Below are 21646 nucleotides of genomic sequence, written 5' to 3'. Positions count from 1 at the left end.
TAAAAAAATAAACACCAAGTTAAACGATGCAGCCTAATACATACTTAGAAGAAAAATGAAATGAATGCTGAGAACCTGCATACTTATTTTCTGTGGCATGGCCTCAATTTCAGGTTGACCTGGAGTTTTTCAAAAGAAAATACAAATATATTGCAATGAAATTTTCTAATGAAAATATATTGGTTTTCCGTAATGAGATCCAGAATGGAATTTCTAGTCTGAACCAGAACAAAGGAGCAGCACCTCTGAATACTCCCTGCCTAGGGCCCACTTTTAGGGCAGGAGAGACCCAGACCCATAATCCTATTGTGTTCAGCTCCAAACAAGGACCTCCTACCTCCCAGTGGGTCCCTAATGGGTTGCTCTGCTCAGTTTCCAAAACAGTTTTTGGAAGACTTTGATTTTATTCCAACACAGAACAAAAATAAGTTTCAAAACCTCAACATTTTTTGTTAAACAGAATTTTCCCAGCCAAACCTACCATACATTATTACTGTTACAAATCACCCAAGTGCTTCCAGAATAATCAGAAAGGAGTGCTGCATCCAGAAAAATCCCAAATCAAAACCAAAGGGTAGAAAGAAGAGATATAGCGCATCGGGAGGTCAGTGGTTGTGTGGCCACTCCGCACTGGCATAGTCATCCAGGGAAGGAGATTATTATCACCGTGTAAGTGCCCACAGGAGTGATCCAGCTTGGACTGCTTGGGGGGGAGCAGCTCCAAGTTGTGCAACCTCCCACATGCTGTTCCCCACACAGGCAATGCTCCCTGTGCACACAGCCATCTGTCTCCACATCCCCCTTCCCTTGCCTTGGCAGCCACCTCCTTCTCCGTGTTTCCCCACCACGAACAGAGCAGCCCTCCTCAAACATCCCTGTGGCAGGAGCTGCCGCTGCCAACCCTACCCTTCTGCTCGCTTGCCGGGAGGAGCGGGGGACAGGTAAGCAGGGGAGAGCAACGCTCTCATATGGGAAGGTGGTGAGGAGGTAGATTTGAGTGTGTGCAGCCCAGCCCTGCTCTCCTGGGAAGAGAGAAGGGAGCCAGGGTCTGTCACGAAGCAGAGAGGGAATGGGTTCGTTCCTTGCATGACTCTCCCTCCTTCATCTTCCAGGCCTGACCAGGCACATCCCACAGCCTGTGTTTGACCTACAGACAGTCAAGGCTACACTACACCTGGTATTAAAGGTATTTTGTAGCCACATGTTACCTGGATCCTTTATCCAGGTGAGGGACCTGCAAGCTGAGCCTGTTTGGGTATCACCAGTGGGGTGATGGTGAGGGCAGGAGCTATAGGTCTACACAGACACTCACAGCGTGGGTGTTTGACTGTCAGCGCATCGCTCCCTCACTGCCCTGCAGCAGCTTGAGCACAGCTCCTCGCTCAAGTTCAGGAACTGCAGTGTCAACCCTGGGGCCGCTGGGCTGGGCTCCGCTCAGCGTGTGATGTTTAGTCCACTTCTGCCTTAATTCTCCATCATCTGCAATACGGGGAAAATACATATTTCCCTGTTTTCCAGGATAAACACATTACAAGATTGTGAAGGTCTGGATGGGGATCAGAAACAGGAAGAATAAATGTTTCTCTTTTCCTATTAAAGTGGGTGGAATTTTTATGGGAAGGGAGGCAAAACCTTTACTTTCTATAGCAGAATAATAATTTCAGCCTGGAGAAAAAAAAACTAGAAGAGGCCTCTGGTAGGAAGCTGTACCTTTTGGTCAAAGGTCTCAGACACCATTGTAAGACAAAATACTTAAGCATTTTTCCTTAGGATTGTCTTTCACCAAAAAAGATAAGCTCTTGGTTGAATGCTTGGCATCAAACAGCAGATAGTGAAGTGGGGATTTCTCATGTCCTGATCTCTGTGAGAAAACACCACCTTTGTGAAAAAGAAAGCACGGTTTGCTAAAAGAGCAATTTCACAGCTAGTTGATCTTTCTGCTCCTATGTGGACAAAGGGCATTTCTGGGTCTGCAACCCTTCTCTCCCCACCTCTCCCCTCAAACCTCTCTCTGCTCCACATGGAGACTCTTCCTCTGGTCAGATGTCTAGGACAGCATAGGTCAGGGACAGAGTATGCACTTCCTCAGCCTCTTGTTCTCTGAGATAAAGGTGAAAAGAACAAAAATACTAGCCAATCCAGAGCTGCACTGTATTTATAGCAATCATGATTAACATCCTCGTAGGCTGGCCTCAGAGCTCCTGGGTTTGTTTGTCTCATAAGAGACTGCTTGGGGATAAAAGCAGCTCTGGGAAGAGATCCCTGTAGAATTTTTTCTTCCTGGAGATCCTGCATGGGTCTGGGTCTGCTTCTTCATCTCAACATCCACAAATACAAAAGGGGGCCAACCAGCAAAGCGGGGATGTGAGGAGGGCACGCACCTCATCTGTTCCTTGCAGCAGCTCTGCCTGGCACAAGTTCTGCCATCATTAGGGCACTAGGCTTTCTTCAGGATTTTCTCAGCAGGTTTCCACAGACCCTATGTGCTTGGCCCAGCATGTGATAAGTTTGCCAGCAATGTAAACACACGCTGTGCACAGTGCTTTCATAATTTGCTAAAGAAAGGATTAATGCAAAATCTCCTGATCTGACTCCTGGAAGCAGTTTTTTTCCAGGGTAGAATATGGTTGTTTCTCCACACAGATCTTCTGTGAAGGCAACTGTGCTGAATATCCCAAGCTGTGATTACTAGAGGCTTCAGCCAGCAGTTATTTGTGTCTATTTTCCCTCTATAGCAGGAAGATAAGGGCTGTTTAGTTTAGCTGGATACTCCTCTGCTCAGTAAGACTATAGGCTTCCTCCTAACCCTGTTCCCCATCCATCTCTGAGTTTGCTTTCTCTTCCAACAGCTTGGGCATCACGGAGCATTCCAGTGCTTGGAGGTCAAATGTGAAGGACCATACCTCCCTACACATTACACCTCCTGTCTCAGAGGGGGGTTGATAACTTTATTTTTCTTTAATTTGAAAAGAATTTAACTAATTGTATCTTTACTTTTGTCTATATGATATTTGAAACGTCCCATTATTAATGTTGTCCAACACTTCAGTATAACAGTGTGCTTCTATTTGCTTGTTTCTCTGCCAAATTTCCATGTTCTCACACAGAATGCTTTCCTCTGGCTGGTTATATTTTTGAGTGTTTTTTTCAAAATCAGCCCAAATCCCATTTCTTGGAACAAAGCTGAGAATAAGGTATGTCATTTCCCATATTAAAAAGTTATTTTCTGATATCTTTGTAGTATGCAATGTCTTTTTATCTCTGAGCAGGGACTGGAATTTGACTGGCATGGTAGCCTTAGCATTAATGCATGCCTTTTGCCATTTAAAGAAAAGTTGTCTATTTTAGCCCCAGTTTCAGAAAAAAAAAAAAGCCTTTGTTGTATATTAAGGATATCCATGCAAAATTAACATTTTAGTGCTTGATTCGGCAGCCTTATTAATAATGCTTTCAGCATATTATTTATATATGCTATTTTATTGAATTACCTTAAAAAATTATTTTCCAAATCACCTTTTACACCCTACTGAGTAGGTTCTTTAGCATATTAAAATTCACAGACATACGCACACACAAAAAATTGCTTTAAGTACAGCATTGATTAACAGTAAACTTTTAGATGAAAAGTCTATAGGCTGGAGTAGCATAAATAATTATTACAATCAACTTGAAGAGATTTTTTAATATAGTTCATAAAACAGGAACAGTGGCACTGTGTGTTGTTTCCTGTATTGAAAGCAACTATTATTTGCCACTTCTACCACATTGCTGTTTGAATGAGACATTAAAAATAGTGCCTCTCATTTGCCAGGCTCTGAAGCTACCCAGCTGGGAGGGCAGAGAAAGGAAGTGTTCAGGGTGTTCACAAAGAAAATGTGCCAGATCCTGCTACCCGTCCTACTGGTGTAAGTCTAGAGTAAATCTACTCGCTGTATTCATGGGTATTCTGGAACAGTATAAAACAATGCGATTTGATCCATTGGGTAATAACAAGGCACAGAAGAAAAGAAGAGAAAAAATGAAATGAAAAGAAGATAGGCTGCACCGGAGTGATCACTGGTGTCTGGGCTGTTAGGGCAGAAAGAAGTATCAGCCTTTCGAGTCTTGCTGGCGGCCCATGTTTCACTTCTGCAAAATGAACAAAGTATGGTCTTCTCTAATCAGGTCTGACCATTCCTACGTTCAGTCACACCAACCCCACAGATCACATCTCACAGGTGTTTCTACAGCAGAAGTACAGGGGCGGTCAGATACCTGCGGCATCCCCAGTCCCTCGCCACTGGCCGATCAGTACCAGGAGAGAAACTAGCCCCCAGTAGCTCCATGAAAGACCATGCATTTTTCCGCTTCTCCTTTCACCTCACCTTTTGGGTTCCTCCATGCGGAGGATGGAGGACGATACCCTTGTGGTATCGTCCCGCACTACCTTAGCTCCACATACTTTAGAGCTGTTGATGCTGCCAATGTGGTGCATAACAAGACGACTGCATACAGAAATGTGGATTTATATCACAACTATTTGCTTTTTTTGTGCTAAGTCTCATGTGTCTGTGCAAAGGAGCTAGTGAAATCAGAGGGGAGGTTCTGGGACGTTCATCATGTACAGTATTATATTTTGTTTCAGTATGAAACAGCTGTATAAGGATTATAAAAATGTGATTTGCCAAAAATATTTTAAATATTTGAAAAAGGATTTGGTGGCATCTTCCTTATAAAAATAACCAGTTCCTTCTGTGTTGACTAATGTGATGTACATAAAGGGTTTTGGCAGCCGTACAGAATGAGGTGTTTCAGCTGTTGTTCATATAGACAGATCATTCTAGAGATGTACAGATGTGATGCACATTAAAAATGCAGTGCTACAAGCTTTTGTAACATTCGTAGATGTTTTAGGAGGTGAAGAGCAAAACCTTTACATTCATCTGGCATTGTACTGTTTTCACTGGGGGACGAATTGTGTTCGTAAAGTCAGGAGCAAAACCTCAGGACCAAGTCCTGTGCTAAACACCACAGCCGGGAGTCCTAGGGAACTTGAGGAAGCTGCAGAGTCCTGCACAGATGCTGCCATGCATGGGAAGCATGTGGTTAATGAAGCTGCTGAACAGTGATGGTCAGGGCTCCACACTGGGCTCCTACTTCATACCCCACTGCAGGATGCACAAGGGGTCCTTCTTGCCCCTGGTTGCCAAACCATACTGGAGGTATTGGCTGAAAACAGATTCCTCTGTGCCTCCCACATCTCAGCTGAGCAGAAGTGTATGACCTCCATGAGATGGGGCCATACAGACCTGCAGGGAAGGGGAACGCATTTGCCTCTGAGGATGCAGTTTGCAGAAGCAGCAGAATGCCGAAGGCTGGAGCACATTTACTGTGCCAGCTGCAGGGCAAGAGCCACTCTCCACTAGCTTGCTGCTGGAGTTTGTAAGGGATTGCAGAAAGTCTGGCAGTATATCTGACCTGACTGCTTGATGTTCAGGAAAATGGACTTGCACGCAGTGAGCCCCACACATACCACACTTCTCCACGTGAAAATGAATCCTCTGGGACTGCCCATTCTGCTATCCATATGCTGCAGAGCTGGATTTGTTGGACTCAATGTACATGAGCTGGAAAACTCACCTGCTCATGTGCTTAAAGTCTGATGCATCCAGAACTGAAGCAGGCTTACAGCACACATGCTTTGCATTTCACGCAGCCATTTTCTGTCTAGGATTTCAGAGAAAAAATATAGGAGCCCTAAGCCACTTTGCCATATAATCGGAGGGACCACAGCTGTGTTCACCTAGCAGTCCCTTCGAGGTTCAGGGCTCACACAGCCCTGTGTGCACTGCTGTGTGCTGGTGATATGTTCAACGTTGCACCAGGACAAAAATAGAGTCCTTACTAGAAAAAATGTATAAACTCAAAGACAAAGAAAGGCATGACCTATCAGAAACCTAGAAATAATTGATTCATGCTCTTTAATAATTAAAAACTTCCATCTGAGCATCCAGGCGAAGGAGGGATACTGTTAGGGAGTATCTTACACTAAAGCTTAAAATACAGAAAATAGGATTTATTTTGAGGGGAAAGATGCGGTATCCCAGGAAATGTGAATCACAGGGAAGTCACAGGACTACATGAGGAGAGGATCCCAGTAGGTGGATCTTGCATTGGCTCATTTTTTATTTTATGAAATAGAATCCTGAATAGTAAAATTCTACAGATCACTTCCCTTTTAAAATTATCTTGGCTAAAAAAAGACAAGAACCTTCAGTTTTTCAATACTTATGCGAATCAACACATAGCTGTGGACGTTCTGCTGGTTTAGAGCTTTTTGGTACGCTGTAGTTTGAGCGGGAAGGGAAAGGTTGCATTGTGAAAATGAAACAGCTTGCATATTGAAGATAGCTGGCTTTGATTTATTACATAAAAATGACTGGAAAGAGACAACTGAGGTCAGCACACACACAGCTTTGTGCTATAACCCACACACTGTCTTTCCTCAAGTTGGGAGAGTAATGGATATGCATAATGCAAAGCTTGCTGCTGCAAAATGTTCTACATTTTCAGCTCTTGTGTGTACACAAGCCCCAAGCTGAGGTTGCTGATCATCCTTAAAGATGAACTTGGAACTGTGCAGCACTGAGCCTGAAAGCACTAATACTGCAACTAGCTCCAGGCATCACTTTAGAGATATGAAAGTCATATGTCCACTTTATTGTGTATAGAATATCCTGATATTGGAGCAATAAAACTCTGCCCCAAACTATTGCAGGTCTAGCTTATGTGTGGTTTCAGGCGTTAACAGAATACCAGAGAAGAGTGACTTGCAGGTTTTCATTCTGAAATGCCAAATGTCCTCTCAAATTGAAGAAAAACTTAGGCAAGTATGCAAAGGCAAGCAAACAGATCTAGATACTTTGCTTTGTAAAGGCACAGACACAAAACTTTACATGTTGAGCACTGCATTTATCCCCATCGAAGGGAGCAGGTAATTAAAGGAACATGCCCTAAGCTGCACAAACATATAAACAGCTCTGTGATTTTAAGATGTAAACATGCGGGCATCAGTAATTTGCATGTATCAATATTTTGCTAGTAAATATATGCACTAGTTTTTACACCTGACCACAAGCTGCTATTTTTAATTTAAACTTACACTAAATAGGGCAAGCTTTTTTACTTCCCTAGCTTCATTTCTCAATGCAGGCATCTTCCACTTAGGGCACATAAATACCTTGTCTGTATTGCCTCCATAGCCAAGTGGAAAGTAACGTGTATTTTAATGAAAATGAGGAAGTTCATAAGGCTGATGCTTCTAGGGCTTAGCAAGCAATTATACTTACTCTATAAATACTAGCTGTTACATAGGCCTCCAGTTATGCTGACTGATACTAGCACAGCAAGAGTGCCCGGGTCAAATGCAATTAGACTGGAAGTAATGTTGGAGTAAAACTCAAATCTGTAATAGGACAAGAAGCTGACAGCTAAAGCCCATTTTCTCCCTCTCCATTGAGGTCACGGATGGTACAACAGAATGCACTTACTGCATTACGTCTCTCCATCACTGTAGCTAAGAGGAAAAACAAATCAAAAATGTATTTCTTACTTAATGTCCAGCAACAGCTCAGGTCTCAGCCTCTGTTCAAACACTAATGCTCACACAAAGCTGTTAGTCAGTTACATGAATGTTTTTCATTTCTGTTCTCTTTTTTCCCCCAAGAGCAAAATTCCTTATGACATTTTGTGTGAACCCCCCATAAAATTGTGCCACAAAACAGAGAAGAGGAAAATAAAATCCTAACTATTTTAACATCTCAGCGTTGGCTGTAAGCAGTTGGTATATTTTTAAATCAGTGGTTGTACTCTTGAATCCTCATCACTGAGAGGAGAGAACTAACATGTACCTTGAAAAATCCTTACTGAAACCCTCTGGAATATAAACTGAGCTGTATTTACATGCATTCTCTGAAGGAAGGATTTAACAAGGCTTGAAAGGGTGGGATTTGCTTGCTATTTCTTAAGTAATGAACAAGCAAAAGATTTGAAATGGCCAACTGATATTTAGCTAAAATAACCTTTGTGAATGGATGCTTATTTCAAAGAGATATTTAATTTCATTTTATAACTATCTTAAGCAGAATAACAACTCTTTCATACTGCATTTGTTCACATATTGCATGTCAGCATAAAAATACCCCTACTAATTACTCAGCCAGGATTATTTCTGACAGGGACTAATACTTGGGGTTTATTCCCAGCATTTATTTAGTTGGCATTTAGTTAACTATGTCTTCACTTTTTTTCTACACTGAGAAGTGCTGAACACTTGCAGATAGTACTGAAGGAACCTGCAGTCCTTTGATGAATTTAAATGAAGCAAAAATGAAGGGTTGGTGAAAATTTGGCAGTGCTCAACAATGGTGGTGGTGTTTTACAGGGATGTTTAGAGTTGCCATTACTTTTTGCTATTAGGTTTCACATAGCAGAGGAAAAATTATGTAAACATGAAATCATTGTCAGCTGGTCTTCATATCAAATGTGAAGGTCTGTGCATTTGTACTCCAGCAACTTCCATGCTCAGGTTTATGATCCTGGTGGTGCTGCTGGCATTTCCCAGTGGGGCTGTGAGAGCTATAGAAGCAGAAAGCGGGGTCTTACTCACCTGAAAGTGGGATAGACATTTGGGTCCAGAACTCATGCTCTAATCTCTCTAGCGTTTCAAAAGTATGTTGTATAGAGCAGAGCGTTCTTGCACAAAGGGGAAAGCAGACAGCTCAGCCAGAAAACACTTCCTACACCACAGCAGCAAAATGGACAGAGAAATGTCTCCATGGCCACTGGGAAGGAGGCAGGGAAACCAGAAACAAGACTGCTGACAGCTTGCTTCCTTCAAGGAAATGGCAAAGCCTTTGTCCTCCAGAAGGCAAAAGCCAGGAACCGCTGTCCCCAGCAAATGGACTGAATGTGCTGGGCCAGTTGCCTGGTGGTCGCTGCAGGTGGGGGACAGACCCTACATCCTCCTCCCTGGGAAGGACAACACGCTTCCTGCCCAGGCATTCCCCTTCCTGGAGCCAAAGAAGACTCAACAATCCTACCTTGTAACAGTACACAGAAACATTCAAACAGATGGGAAGCTGAACCTAGCATTTCCCATCGAGCAAATCCGCATTGTAGACCCCACGGTAGCACCACCAAGAACCAGTGATCCAGAAGTAACAAACTGTGGTTTTGCGTGGATTTGGGCACTGCCACGGATCCAGTGAGCTCCAGCTGAAACTCCATTCATGACAGAGGATATCAGAAAATGTCTATCTATCTCCTGTGCAACTTTTCTGGTGCCTAATAGCGCACAAACTGATACTGCCACCTTTCCTTCAGCTGGGTATTTGCAGAGGCTTTTATAAGCTTTCCCTTCTCTGGCTTAGTTCCTGTTTCCATAAAATTTGTGGGAACTCAGGTAGCTCAGCCCTTAGTTAACTTGGCTTAAAACTGGCCAACGGATTCAGAAATAAATAGAAAGACAAACCTAGTGGCACACAAGCACAGTGTGGTCATATCAACCTTGTTTGTAATGGGAGCTGGGCTAAGAAATAGTCACATTACTCCAGTTCAGATGATGGAAGCTATTAGGAATTGATTATTAAATGGCTGCTTAACTTATGGTCTGACTTCAGGGTAGAGTTTAGGCGGGGGTTAACTGATTGATTCAAACTCATATTTCCACACCGTAGACTTTTTTAATTGCTTTGAAGTTTAATCCTAATTCTAAACTTTTGGAGTTTGTTGAGCTTTTTTTGGGAGATACCTACAAAAAGCGGACAGTATTTTTTTCCTTCTCACTACTAAAATGTTTGTAACTTCTAATTAATATGGAGCTTAAGCTACCTGAATATAAAAGGAGCTATTTTGCTATTTGCTGGTACAAAAAAAATTCTTATTATTTAGGAAAAGTTTATTATCCCAGACTGAGTATTGTTAAATTAATGATTCTCTATGAAAATCAAAAACCCAAAGATTTTTTGTATTGGTTTTCTGTTAAAAAATTCTCAAATTTATTCAAATGTTATGGGTGCCCATTTTATGGAAACACATTATTTGAATATTCCTCCCAAGCTTCATGGAAAATAATTTCAGCTAGACACACTTGTGAGGACTAAGGTGTATCATTAAATTGCAATGAAACTGCTGGCTCGAGATACCAGCTACACTAACACAACTCCATCAAGGCGTTTCCACTATGTTGGTATAAAACTGGATCAACAGCTGGATGAATCATTCTCAGTGCTTTCATCTCTATCAATCATGCTGACTTGCTTTACTAATTGTTTCCTCTGTTGAACATTCAGAGGCATTTTCATTTTGCTGTATTTCCTTTTCCGTCTTACACTGCTTTCTATTAACCACCTGTAAGTGATTCACTGCTGGATGACCTAGGGTTTTGTTCAAATTGAACTATTGCTTTGTTTGCTGTAGAGAATATTAAATTAAATCAACCTCTCAGACAAAATGAACGTTTGGCATAAAACTTGCTCTGAAAGGTTAATGGATCTCAGAAATCCTCCCAAGTGAAGGAAAAAGGCTATACCTAACCAATATGAAACTCATGCAGCAAACACTGTACTTCTAATGTAATTTCTCTGATTTCAGTGAGGAATAAATTTGACCCGCATGAGTCAAACCCATCCTTCTTTTCAAGGGAGGTACAATAACCCGCAAGGAAACAATCACCTCTCACTTGCCAGTAGCTTAATGGGAAACTCCAGGTCAATGTATGGGCATAAAACTATATGGATTATTTCTGTTATGATACCTCTTTTATTAACTCCAACAGAAATTTTTAATTGAAATTTTCCAGCCATTAGAGGAAGCTAAAATATATGCACATAAAAATAAAAATTACTGCAATAAGGAAAGCCTTTTTGAACAAAAATAATTCAGTATTTAAGACAAAAAAGTGAATGCATTATATTTTTTGATATCTTGCAAATTTTTGTGAGTGTGGTTACCAGTGAACTATTAACCAGAGGATCAGACCAGTTCTCAGAGGAGAGAGAAGCAGTCTGAGGAAAACTAATAACATAGGACAGAAACGTGAATTTACCATTCAATCTTTTAGAAAGGAAAGGAAAATAACTTTGGGTTCCATTTTATTTGGTTAAGTTCCATCTTATTTCATTTTTTAAAGATTCAAGAGTTGAGATATTCAGAAGCAGTAAGACTGTGAGGCAATTTGTAGGAAATCTGATGGTTTTGCTGTCAATCTGTAGTGAACCTAAACCTTCTTTCTTAGAAAACGTAAGTGAGGGAACTTTAATGACCTTTTCCATAACAAGCTGATCCTCGAAGTTGGAAAAGCTGATATTTCCTTTGGGAAAAGCATCTAAAAGGATTAAGCTCCTATTTTAGATAGCTCATCTGAAAGGCTAAAAAGTGGGTGCATCCTGGCCAGTGCATCCTCAAAACCATTGACTGTGCAAACTAACATCTCATATTTTCATGAAGTTACATTAGATTTTTTTTGCATTTTAATGGAAGAAAAGCACCGAAATCTTTTCAGCTCATTTGAAAAAGTGGTTAACAGCAATGGTGATATGGAGTTGGGGATACCCACAGCTGGGCCACTGCTAAGGAGGTGGGGGGAGAAGGGCTAGAAACAGTGCTAGATCCAAGACTCCTATTTAAAATATACTGATTTAGACATCTGTCATTAAGGATATCTCTTAGGTCAAGTCTTATAACCCTATGCTAGGACAGGTTTACATGATATTCTTCAAAGTTTCTTCATTAGTACTTTTGGTTAGTGTAGTTTTAAGGGATCCAGTGTGAAGGGGATTTCCATGGCTGGCTGGCAGAGTCTGATGCAACCCAGCAAACACTCCTATGCTGGAGCTAGGGTATCGCTTTTCATGCTCTTTATGCCTCTCAGTGTTGGGTGGTTGTGTGGGGAGGAGGAATCAGCAGCCAGTGGAGGTCAGCTTCTTATGGAGAGGTCATGAATGTTATTTAGTCCCTAAAAGATAAAGGAGAGCAGCACTCTCTGAATACTGAATGGCAAGAGAATCCATGTGGGAGTAGGATCAGTAATACAGAGCTGAGGACAAAGAATATAAAATTAGGTTAGTGTGGAGTTAGCCCATTAAGCTGTAATTTAAACTATCTAAATGGACAGGTCCCCGCCCCCCATCTCTTTACCATCCCTTATTATCAGCTCAGAAATAAGATACATTAGTTGGTAGCCTGTATTTTACTATCCTGAATAGGAAGGGAAAAAAATGGAGTAAAATTATGAGTAAATGTTTCTTATCATGTTATTTGTATTCTGTCTTTTGCAGAGCATTTATAATGGAAGAGGGACTATTACACCACCAGAGGCAGAAATTCAGTTCATGGTTCACTGTAGATTACAGAGACTGGAAAAGAAAAACAAAATCAGTAAACATTTTCCTTTTTGTTCATACAATATTGCTATAGCAGCAATGACTGGTGGGAAATTTTCCCACTAACCCTTTATATGTGTAAACATTTTGAAAGCTTCCTGATAATTACAGTCAACTTGCAGAACACAATATTTCTGCAAGCTTTTTTGTACTTGAATAACTCAAATACATCTTCTTTAACAGATTTCTACAAACACATTTAATTATCAGTGAGGAATATATATCTTATACAGACACAAACAACAACAAAAAATCAGAAACAACACCTCCCCTCTGCAAATCACATAATCTAAAGGAAAATAGCACTGCTTCCTCCTCACCACAACTCAGTTACGTGATATGTGGACGTGAATGAAGCAAAACAGCAGCATTACTTCATACAGTTTTGAATGCCGTAGACATGATCAAGCCGATTCCAGCTGAGTTAGAAACTGTATTCCTACATTTCTGCATTTGCCCAGGTTGCCTGGGCAATGCCAGTATTGCTATTGCAAGTTGGAATCTTTCTTTTCAGTTGTAGTAAAAGCACAAGTTCATTTTCTCAGACTGGCATTACTTCTGATTTTTTTATTTAAAGAAAGCAAAAACCCCGTGAATAAATCTCTAGCTAGATTAAGGCACTTATTTGTTTCATCTCATTAAAACTTTGTAAGAGTAATGGTTAACACTCTTTTCTTGCCTCTGTGTTAGGAACTAAGAATAAATTCCTGTTTACAGTTACAGCAGGGGTGGACATCAAAGCATATTTAAAACCAGGTGGAAACCAGGAGGAGCAAAGGGAGATAAGGTCTGTTCTGCAGCTTATAGCACTGGCCTTTGCTAGGAGTTCTCCAGGTCTCACCACTTCAGGCAATTCCCTGACAGCATACCTATGTAAATAATTGTCCTGCTTTCTTCACCTCATGAGAAAGGTCACCTGAAAAATCCCACAGTTTCCCATTAGGATCAATCCTTCTTTTGCGTTATCATCCTCAGTTAGGGTTGCTGGCTGGGGTAAACAGTTATCTTTCCTGCTGTCCAGGCCCCCTTCCCATCTTTGCAGCTACACAGAATGCACAACAAACACAGGGCACAGCAAACATTGGATGAATAGATAACACTTGGATACTGAAGCTAAACATACATAAATTAGTTTGAGTCCTTCACTATTACCTTTTTAGCTATTTTTTCATTTCAGTTTATTGAGCTGCATGTGTTTTGCTGTTAATTCGAGCTTCTATTGGAGTTCAGGTTTGTGCTTAGTGACTACATGGATAATCTCTTTGCTGCAGGAGCAAAGAGCTGGTACAAAGACTCTACAAGAAGAATGGTGAAATTCTCACACTGTGCCATTTTTAAAATTTCTTATCTCATGTCTTTTAAATGGCTGTCTAGGGCTGGTCATTGTAAAGCTGCTATTACTAATCAATGCGGAGAGCAGGTTCTGGTCATTCATTGTGTCACCATTGAAAAAGGAGAAAAAGATGAACTACTGACATCTTCATAACAAGTTACACCAAGATGGAAATTGGAGGAAAATTATTCAGGCTGTGTTCTGGATGTGAGAGATTTAACCTAAGCCCAGGTTCTCCTGAACACCTGATTTGTTAAAGCACATATCTCAAAACTAAAAATTCTTTGACAAAGATAAAAGAGAAAGTCTCTTCATGCCATCAGTGTGGACCAGAATATCAAAACATGTTCAGATGTGCAGGATAACCAAGATAAGTAACTTCCCATCCTTTCTTTTATTCTTCTCCAGCTACCAGGCTCCAGATACAGTGAAGGAGAAATGAGTTAGTTCAACCCATAAAATCCTGGGCATATGGACAGAGCAAAGAAAATACTCTGTCAGGAAGTAAGAACAGCCACAACTATACCTTTTGCAGCCAAAGTAAGTGTCATCAAACAAAAAAATTAATGTGTTGGGGTTTTTTTCCTGAAAAAATGGTGGATTTGTTATTTCTATCTTTGTTAAGGTATTTGTGTAGCCTACCTGAGTATTTTGACATCTTACAAATATTTACAAATAGAAATAGTAATAACACCTTAACAAAGATAGAAGAAATAATAATAATAATAATAATAATAATAATAATAATAATAATAATAATAAAAAATTTATTACTCCATCTGACTCAGCTTACCTTGTTAGTGAATTGATTTTCAACACCAACAAGAAAGCTCTTCCTTGGATTTCTCATACCAAACCCCAGGCAAGTGACCCACTACACTCAACCACATCCCTCTTGTGTCTCTACCTCTTTACTTTGGAAACTCATTGCCAGCAATCCCACCTCATGAATATACACAAGCTGGCCCAAACTAGTTACTTCTTATCTTGCCCTTTCACCCAAGTTTCAGAACTTGCTGAACCTGTCTAGGTTAGAGTGAAACAGGTAAGAAAAGTACCTGTGATTTATATTGCCTGGCTGTGTATTTTCAAAGTGCGAAAGAAGCAAATATTCTATTTTCACTGCCTTCTGAATGATTTCTAATATCGCTTGCAGGTTTCCATTTTATTACAAGTTGTACATGATTTGCTACATTTCTGGGAAAGTGTACAAACTGTAATAAAAACCAGTATCACAGAGAAAAACAATAGTTAAATGGTCTAATAATAAAAGAAACTGACTTGGAACAGATCAGTGTTGTCAATCTATCTTCAGGTAATTCTCTTTTAAAGGAAATGCAGCTGTTTGAGTTAACTGGCAAACTGCTGAGATTTTGGTAGTGTAATCCCAGCCAAGAATTATCTATGCTGGTTAAGATCCTCACTGCCAATGAAAATAAGATTATGCTCTGGATCCACAATCCAAAATAAAAATCCCAAACTAGCTGCCAGTGTTTTTGGATCAGGCAAACATTCCCTCTCAGCCCTTTCTTTCTTACCTCATCTCAGAAAAGCAATTTTGGTTTCAGTTTTGCACTAGGCAACTTCTTGGCTGCTGTTCACCGCAGTTTTCTGTTTCCTTAGAAAGGATGTAATCCCCTGAGATACATAGGAGTTTGCTACACCCTCTTTCCTGAATACAAGCCTTGCAATGCACCAGAATTTTTAACAGTGACCTCTGGATCGGTGACGTATTCAAAAATAAAGATATGGTGGGAATTAAGCATGACCCCACGGATGCGTAAACATGCCTTTCTTTATGTTAAAGTGTTATTCTGCGGGCTTCAGGAGGATATTAATGTGAAAAGGTTATTCGTGTGCATAAGTGTCTGTAGCTGAGCCAGAGCGCCAGGTAGTGTAAAGATGTGCGGATTTAGTAACAGGAATAGAGCTTCACCAGTCTATACTGCAATTATACTGAGAGTCTATACTGAGAGGCCAAATTTTGTCATTAATATTAGCCTGAAATGAATTACTATCCAATCTTGAACTGAATATATGAAAGTATTCAAATATTGTTTCTTCTTATCGAATCAGCCAATTTTTCAATATCCAGGGTGAGCTGAATCTTGAAAGGCTCCTGGGACTTTGGATTTCCAAGTAGATTCAAGAGACTCGCACAAAATTGCTCCTCAAAGTCTCTGTCTTTCTAAGGCCTTTTGACATTTATGCACTTGTTTTAAACAGATTTGTACAAAGTAGCATGGTGGACTAAGGGATACTTTTAAAGGCAACAATGATTTTCCTGTGGCCAGCATTTTAAAATACACTATTATCACAGCATCAGTACAAAGAATCTCAGAATTATCTTCATTGAATACAAATACCTGCAGTTCAACAGATCAACATGATTAAATGGATCCATATCTTGGACTGATGGACTGACCCAAATATCTTCAACTGACAATGAACACTCCTTAACATTTTCTTTTTGTTTCTTTGATACTTACCTTGATTGTATTTAACAAGATTCTTCAGTTTTTCCTCATCTTTCTGTCTCAATAGAGCACTATTTTTATTTATTAATTTATTTCTAGTTCATATATTTACTTTTATTCTTACTTACTGCTTGTTATACTGTCTTGCCTGTGGTTTAGTTCCTTTTCCCATTAATCTCCAACAGTTTGGTTCAGGTCTTCTTACAGCAGCGCAATGAAGTATTCAAAGTGATGCTGTAAAACACTAAAATTCTAATTGTTTTCAATACGTAATGAAAGTAAAGCAGAAGTCTATTAAAAACTTTAAGATATTACAGCTTTTTTTTTCTATATGTGATGAACCCACAATCTTTTTTTTTTGTTAGTGTTCTTTCCCTGTTAACAATAAAGAAGTCGATAAGCATCCTGTGGAGTTTATGGTCTAAAAATCCCATATATAACTTCAAGTTTACATGCCACGTCCAATAGAAACACAGATTCATGTCTGGCACATATAGGCAGCTCTCATTTATCTGTGAGCAGGTAATGTGCTCTGTTGATTATCCATGCTAGGGATACAAAGCCTCATGTCCAGCAGGGTGTTTAGTAATACATGAAGCACATCATGAATACAGCTGTACTGCTTCTGGGGCTGGAACAGACCCAGGAATACAACACCAACTTTCCCACAGAGCTTTGAGTAGTAGACCCTGCTGGATCCAAGCTTTACCTGTGCACGAGCTTAAGTTCACAATCAAGAGTGTTGGAGAGTAGCCTGATCTTGCAAGCCCAGCACTGAAACAGGATTCCTTGCGGTGGTATTTCTGTATCATACGCAACAGACCCTGACATACTTGTTCTATTCATTGTTTTCCATTTTGCAGCACAGCTGAGCCTTCTCTTGCCTCAGACCGTATCAAGATGTAAGAAGAGGTATGAACATTATGTACAGTTTGCATGATCATATTCCAGACATAGCACAGGACTGATAAGGTATAGTTTTCCCTGCTGTTTAGCACAGCAGCCAAGGACCTAATCCAAAGTCTGCTAAATCAGTGGGTATCTTTCTGTTGACTTTAAACCAAAGCCTAATAACGTAAAGCCAGAGAAATGCTTCTCCAGCTTATACAGGAGAGGTGTGTACTCTGAGTCAAAGCAGATGTTTGTAAGAGATGAATTGCCATGATCAGTAAATTCCACAGTAAGTAGATACTATTTAATGACCGCAGAGGTTGCTTTGGGAATCAGTTCCTTCTGGATTAATTGGAGTGCTGTCTAAAAAGCAGTCTCATCAGTTTTGAGCTTGAATTTTATTGGTAATTGAGTGTTTATCAATAGGAACAACTATATGTATTGTTTATTTAGTACACATACCTTGAAAACGAAGCAGATTAATAGGAGTCAATTACAATGTCTTTTTAAAGTAAAATTGCAAGTAATGTGTTAGCCCCTAAGAGACCACCTCTAAGTTAATATATGTTTTGAAAACATAATTACTTTATTTTGTCTTTCGGCATTACCATCAATTTATCTCTCCTGAGAGAGAAACTGTAGTGTCTTACTCACAAGGAGGAGAGTAAGAGGAGTCAACACTTTGAGGTCAATGATAAGTGTCTTTTTTTTTTTTGTAATATGTCTTATCCTTAATTTACAGTCACAAAGAAATACACTGCACTAAAATATAAATGATATTTGTTGCCCCCGTCTGCAGATTTTATAGGATCTCCACCAGGAATACGTGACAATGCAGTTCAGAAAATGTGTCAAAGGTACAGAATTAGGCAACAGAAATTGGTTAATTCAGTCAGATCTCCATTGTTCTGGCTCTGGGGGCTGAGATATCCTGAATTATGAACAAGCCTGAGCGGCACAGTACCACAGTGTCCCCTTAGGCATTCAGGACACAGACATACCACTGGCTTCATCAGAAGTCAGCTTGGGTTCTGCTTGGCTTGCTAGGTGCAATGTAGCATCGTAAACACTTGGTGAGTCCTTTGCTGGGGATTCCAGCAACACCATCCCCTCTTCTTACCAGGGCTGGCCCCAGCACAGGACCTTCCTGACACTCAGAGGAAGAGAGCAAGGACAGTAGCTCTGCCTGGAATTAGTCTGGGAGAAACTCTGCTGGATGTGAAACTTGTAAAGGAGAATTTCCCTTCATTTCCTTGATTTAGTGCATGCTAGTTAGCACCCCCTGCAATTGAAACATATCAATGACCACAGAGGAATAGTGTGATCTCTCGAAAGTTCGCCACTCCAGACCGGCACCAGGTAGTACTGACAGCAGTATGTGAGACACTGCACTTTAGCTAATACACCTATCTGAACCATCCTTGCTGTACAGATATGGACCAGTAATCTGTGATCTACATAATCCAACAACAGACAAATACAAGTTGATGATACAACTCTAATATAAAAATTGTTGGTGTTCAGTAAGAACATCACAAGAAGCTTATGGCATTAGAAGCGTACGGAATGAGAAGTAGAAGAAAAGAAAAATAAAATGGAACTCTGTCCAAGAAGATTCTTGGAGTTGCCTCAGCATTTTAAGAAAAGTGCATAGAAGAGAGTTCACACTTCCCTACATTTGTGTAGCTAATCTGTAGGCTATAAATCTTTTCTCAAGCTACTAACTGAGCTAACTTTCTTCTATTCCAGGCATAAAACCATTCACTGGTTTTTTTTTATAAAGTCATATGCTTCATGATAATCAGGCCCTAAAGCCCATATTTTTGAAGCTGAATTAAAACCAGTTCAGCAAATCAATATCCTGTGATATAACTATGAGGAGAAGTTGGGCTGCTACGAACAAGCAACTTTTCATGCCTTCATCCACCTCAGTCCCCAACTTCCTGCTTGTCAAACATCCCATAGCCTGTGCATCTGGAGATCTGTTCTGTCAGCACCAGCAAAGCAGGGATTAAGGGCTTTATCTTATTCTCCATGGCATCCTATATATTTTGAAGAAAACCTTTTGTCACAGCAAGTGGAAACTGAGAGCCACAAAGGTACTTTGTGTATGACGTGATCTACTCTGCCGTTGGGATACTTTTTTGCATAGTGCAAATCCCTTTCCCATACACAGAAGATTTGGCCTTGTAACTGACATTAGATTTTCTAGATTAATTTGGCTTCATACTTCCTTTGCTTCCATGTGGTTGAGGCACACTCACCACTGCAAGACAAGAAAATTTCCCAAATAACACTAGTCTTGAAAAACATTTATTGTCAACAAGCAGCTGAATTACCAACTCCCAAACTGGTCTGTACAGAGGCACATTCTGTTATACTTTAAATATTCCATGAAATATCATTTGAAAGCTGGACAACATGAGATGATACAGTCCAGTTCACGAGACAGTTCATTACCCTACTTTTAAGAATTTCTACTCCAAGGAATGAAAGGCCTTTGAATCTTCCAACTATACTGAGATCACCTTCAGTGCAAGCTAGGTTAAGATGAAAGAAAAATAGAGAATGTATTTACCAAATGCAAATAACAAAATTGAAAAAACTTTAGAAAGAGGTGAGTGGAAGAGAAAATAGAAGCACGCATATACATACTACTTCGAAAATCTCCAAAGGTTCCTCTTACCCTGCAGTATGCAGCTGATGAGCTGATAAGATGCTTCATGGCCTTGTCAGTCTCATTCTGTGCGAATCTTATGTCCTCACCTTGCCCCACAGAAGGCTAGATTTGCTGACTCCCATTCCTTTTTATGCCCCAAACTTTTCTTTAGGGTGAGCTGAAATGCAAGTCCGGCTCCTTCTTCTGTTCTTCCAGGATTTCTTATCAACATCTTCCAATAAGAGGTAGTTTCAAAATTCTGTCCCCAAACTATTACTTACCTCCTTCTGCTTTGGAAATACTAATATTCCTTGGGCATGCCCAGACAAGGGCATCTCTTGCCCCAAAACTGAATGGAATGTGCTAATGACTGAGCCCTGCAAAGAGAAGTACTCCATTATCATTATTACTCAATAATGATCCATATTACTCAAATGCCAGAGTACAGTCCTTCACCAAAACCTTATATTTTCATATAAAAGTATAATATGATAATTATATCTTATGCAGTTATATTACCAGAATTAACACAGGCAAATCATTACCAGGTTTCATTAGAAAGTAGATACAATAGTAACTAATTATTTCAGAATATTAATGTTTTTTTGGGCTCACTGAGTCCTAATCTTGTTTTTAAGTACTAAGACACATTTGTTTTCTTCATATTGCAACAAGAAGTCTCTGCATTTTCCTCCTATCCCTTCCCTTAGGTAACCTCTGTGATCATAGCCTGTTTAGAAATTAACTATTTGTTGAGAGGAACGTGGTTCTTTCTTTGTCTCCTAACTCTGAGAATTCCCATACAAATCTCTTCAAAAACATCTTCCCTGTTACACTATCCAATATTCTTAAATGCCTTAAATGGGATATTCAGAAGGTACCTAAACCTATGAGGGAATAAATTTGTTTACCTAACCATGAGGTCAGGGGAGTATGTGCTTTAGGGATAGCTGAATAGAAATGGCAACTATTGTAGTTGTATAATATGTGTATAGACTTGCAGTAAAACATAAGTGCTAAAGAAAAAAATTAAAATCAGCACCACCCAGCCAGCTGGATGATGAAAACGCAACTTCAGCCAACACTGGATCCAACAGAGCTGTTGAAAGATAAGGTCAAGTTCATAATGAAGTCACCAGATGATAATCTTGTTTAAATTTTGAATAAGGTATTTGGGTGTATGTACGGTGAGGTCATAGGAGGAAACGTGACACAGACTTTAAGAAAATGTTGGGTTTCGAGTGACATAATGGAGGCAATGCTGACATTGAAAGCAGAATATGCAGGAGAATTAACATCAGCAGAATGTGATGGGGATTGACGGGCTATACCACCCATTCTCTGCATGTGGAAAAAATACAAATACAGTACGACTGACCAGCCCTCTGAATAAATAATAATGAATTTTCAATGCTCTACTTATATATTTTATGGATCTGTTTCTGTCAGGCACAACTACATAGATAAAGAAGCATATGGGTTCAAACAGGATTAAAAAAATTAAAAAAGGACAACTACTGGTTTGGTTTTTTGCTTTTTTTTAATCAAGTCTTTGATACTTTAAGGTGGAAATTGAATCTGAATAATTTTCCTTTTAAAAAACAATAACTACCCTCCAAGTCTGTCTTTTTCACATGTAAAATACCAAATGAACTTCAATAGCTGCTTGTTCAGCACAAAGAGTCTTAAAATCCTGCAGAAATCCTAGTATACTTCCTGTCCATTCTCAGTGCAGTAACATTTTTAGAAAATGAAGAAAACATTTCCTTGTAATTGCAAATGTTTTGTCAGGAGTGAAAATACTCCAATTAATAAGATAACAAAGTTTTGAAACTCACCCATTAAAAAAAATACAAGGTCCCAT

The 21646-nt window shown here is 39.8% G+C and overlaps 1 long non-coding RNA gene across 2 annotated transcripts in view; it reads left to right on the top strand.

Annotated features, from left to right (window-relative positions):
• Positions 1 to 815: 815 nt before the first annotated feature.
• The window catches only part of LOC143158042 (uncharacterized), a 36557-nt gene continuing 15726 nt past the window's right edge, over positions 816 to 21646 (top strand). For both annotated transcript variants that reach the window (XR_012994900.1, XR_012994899.1), the window contains exons 1-2: positions 816 to 941; positions 14164 to 14295. This is a non-coding gene — a long non-coding RNA (uncharacterized LOC143158042). The remainder of the gene's footprint in view (positions 942 to 14163; positions 14296 to 21646) is intronic.

This window comes from Aptenodytes patagonicus, chromosome 3, assembly GCF_965638725.1.
Source record: "Aptenodytes patagonicus chromosome 3, bAptPat1.pri.cur, whole genome shotgun sequence".
NCBI classification, from domain to species: Eukaryota; Metazoa; Chordata; class Aves; order Sphenisciformes; family Spheniscidae; genus Aptenodytes; species Aptenodytes patagonicus.
Note: the sequence above shows the minus strand (reverse complement) of the source record. Positions and strands in the feature narration are given on the sequence as shown.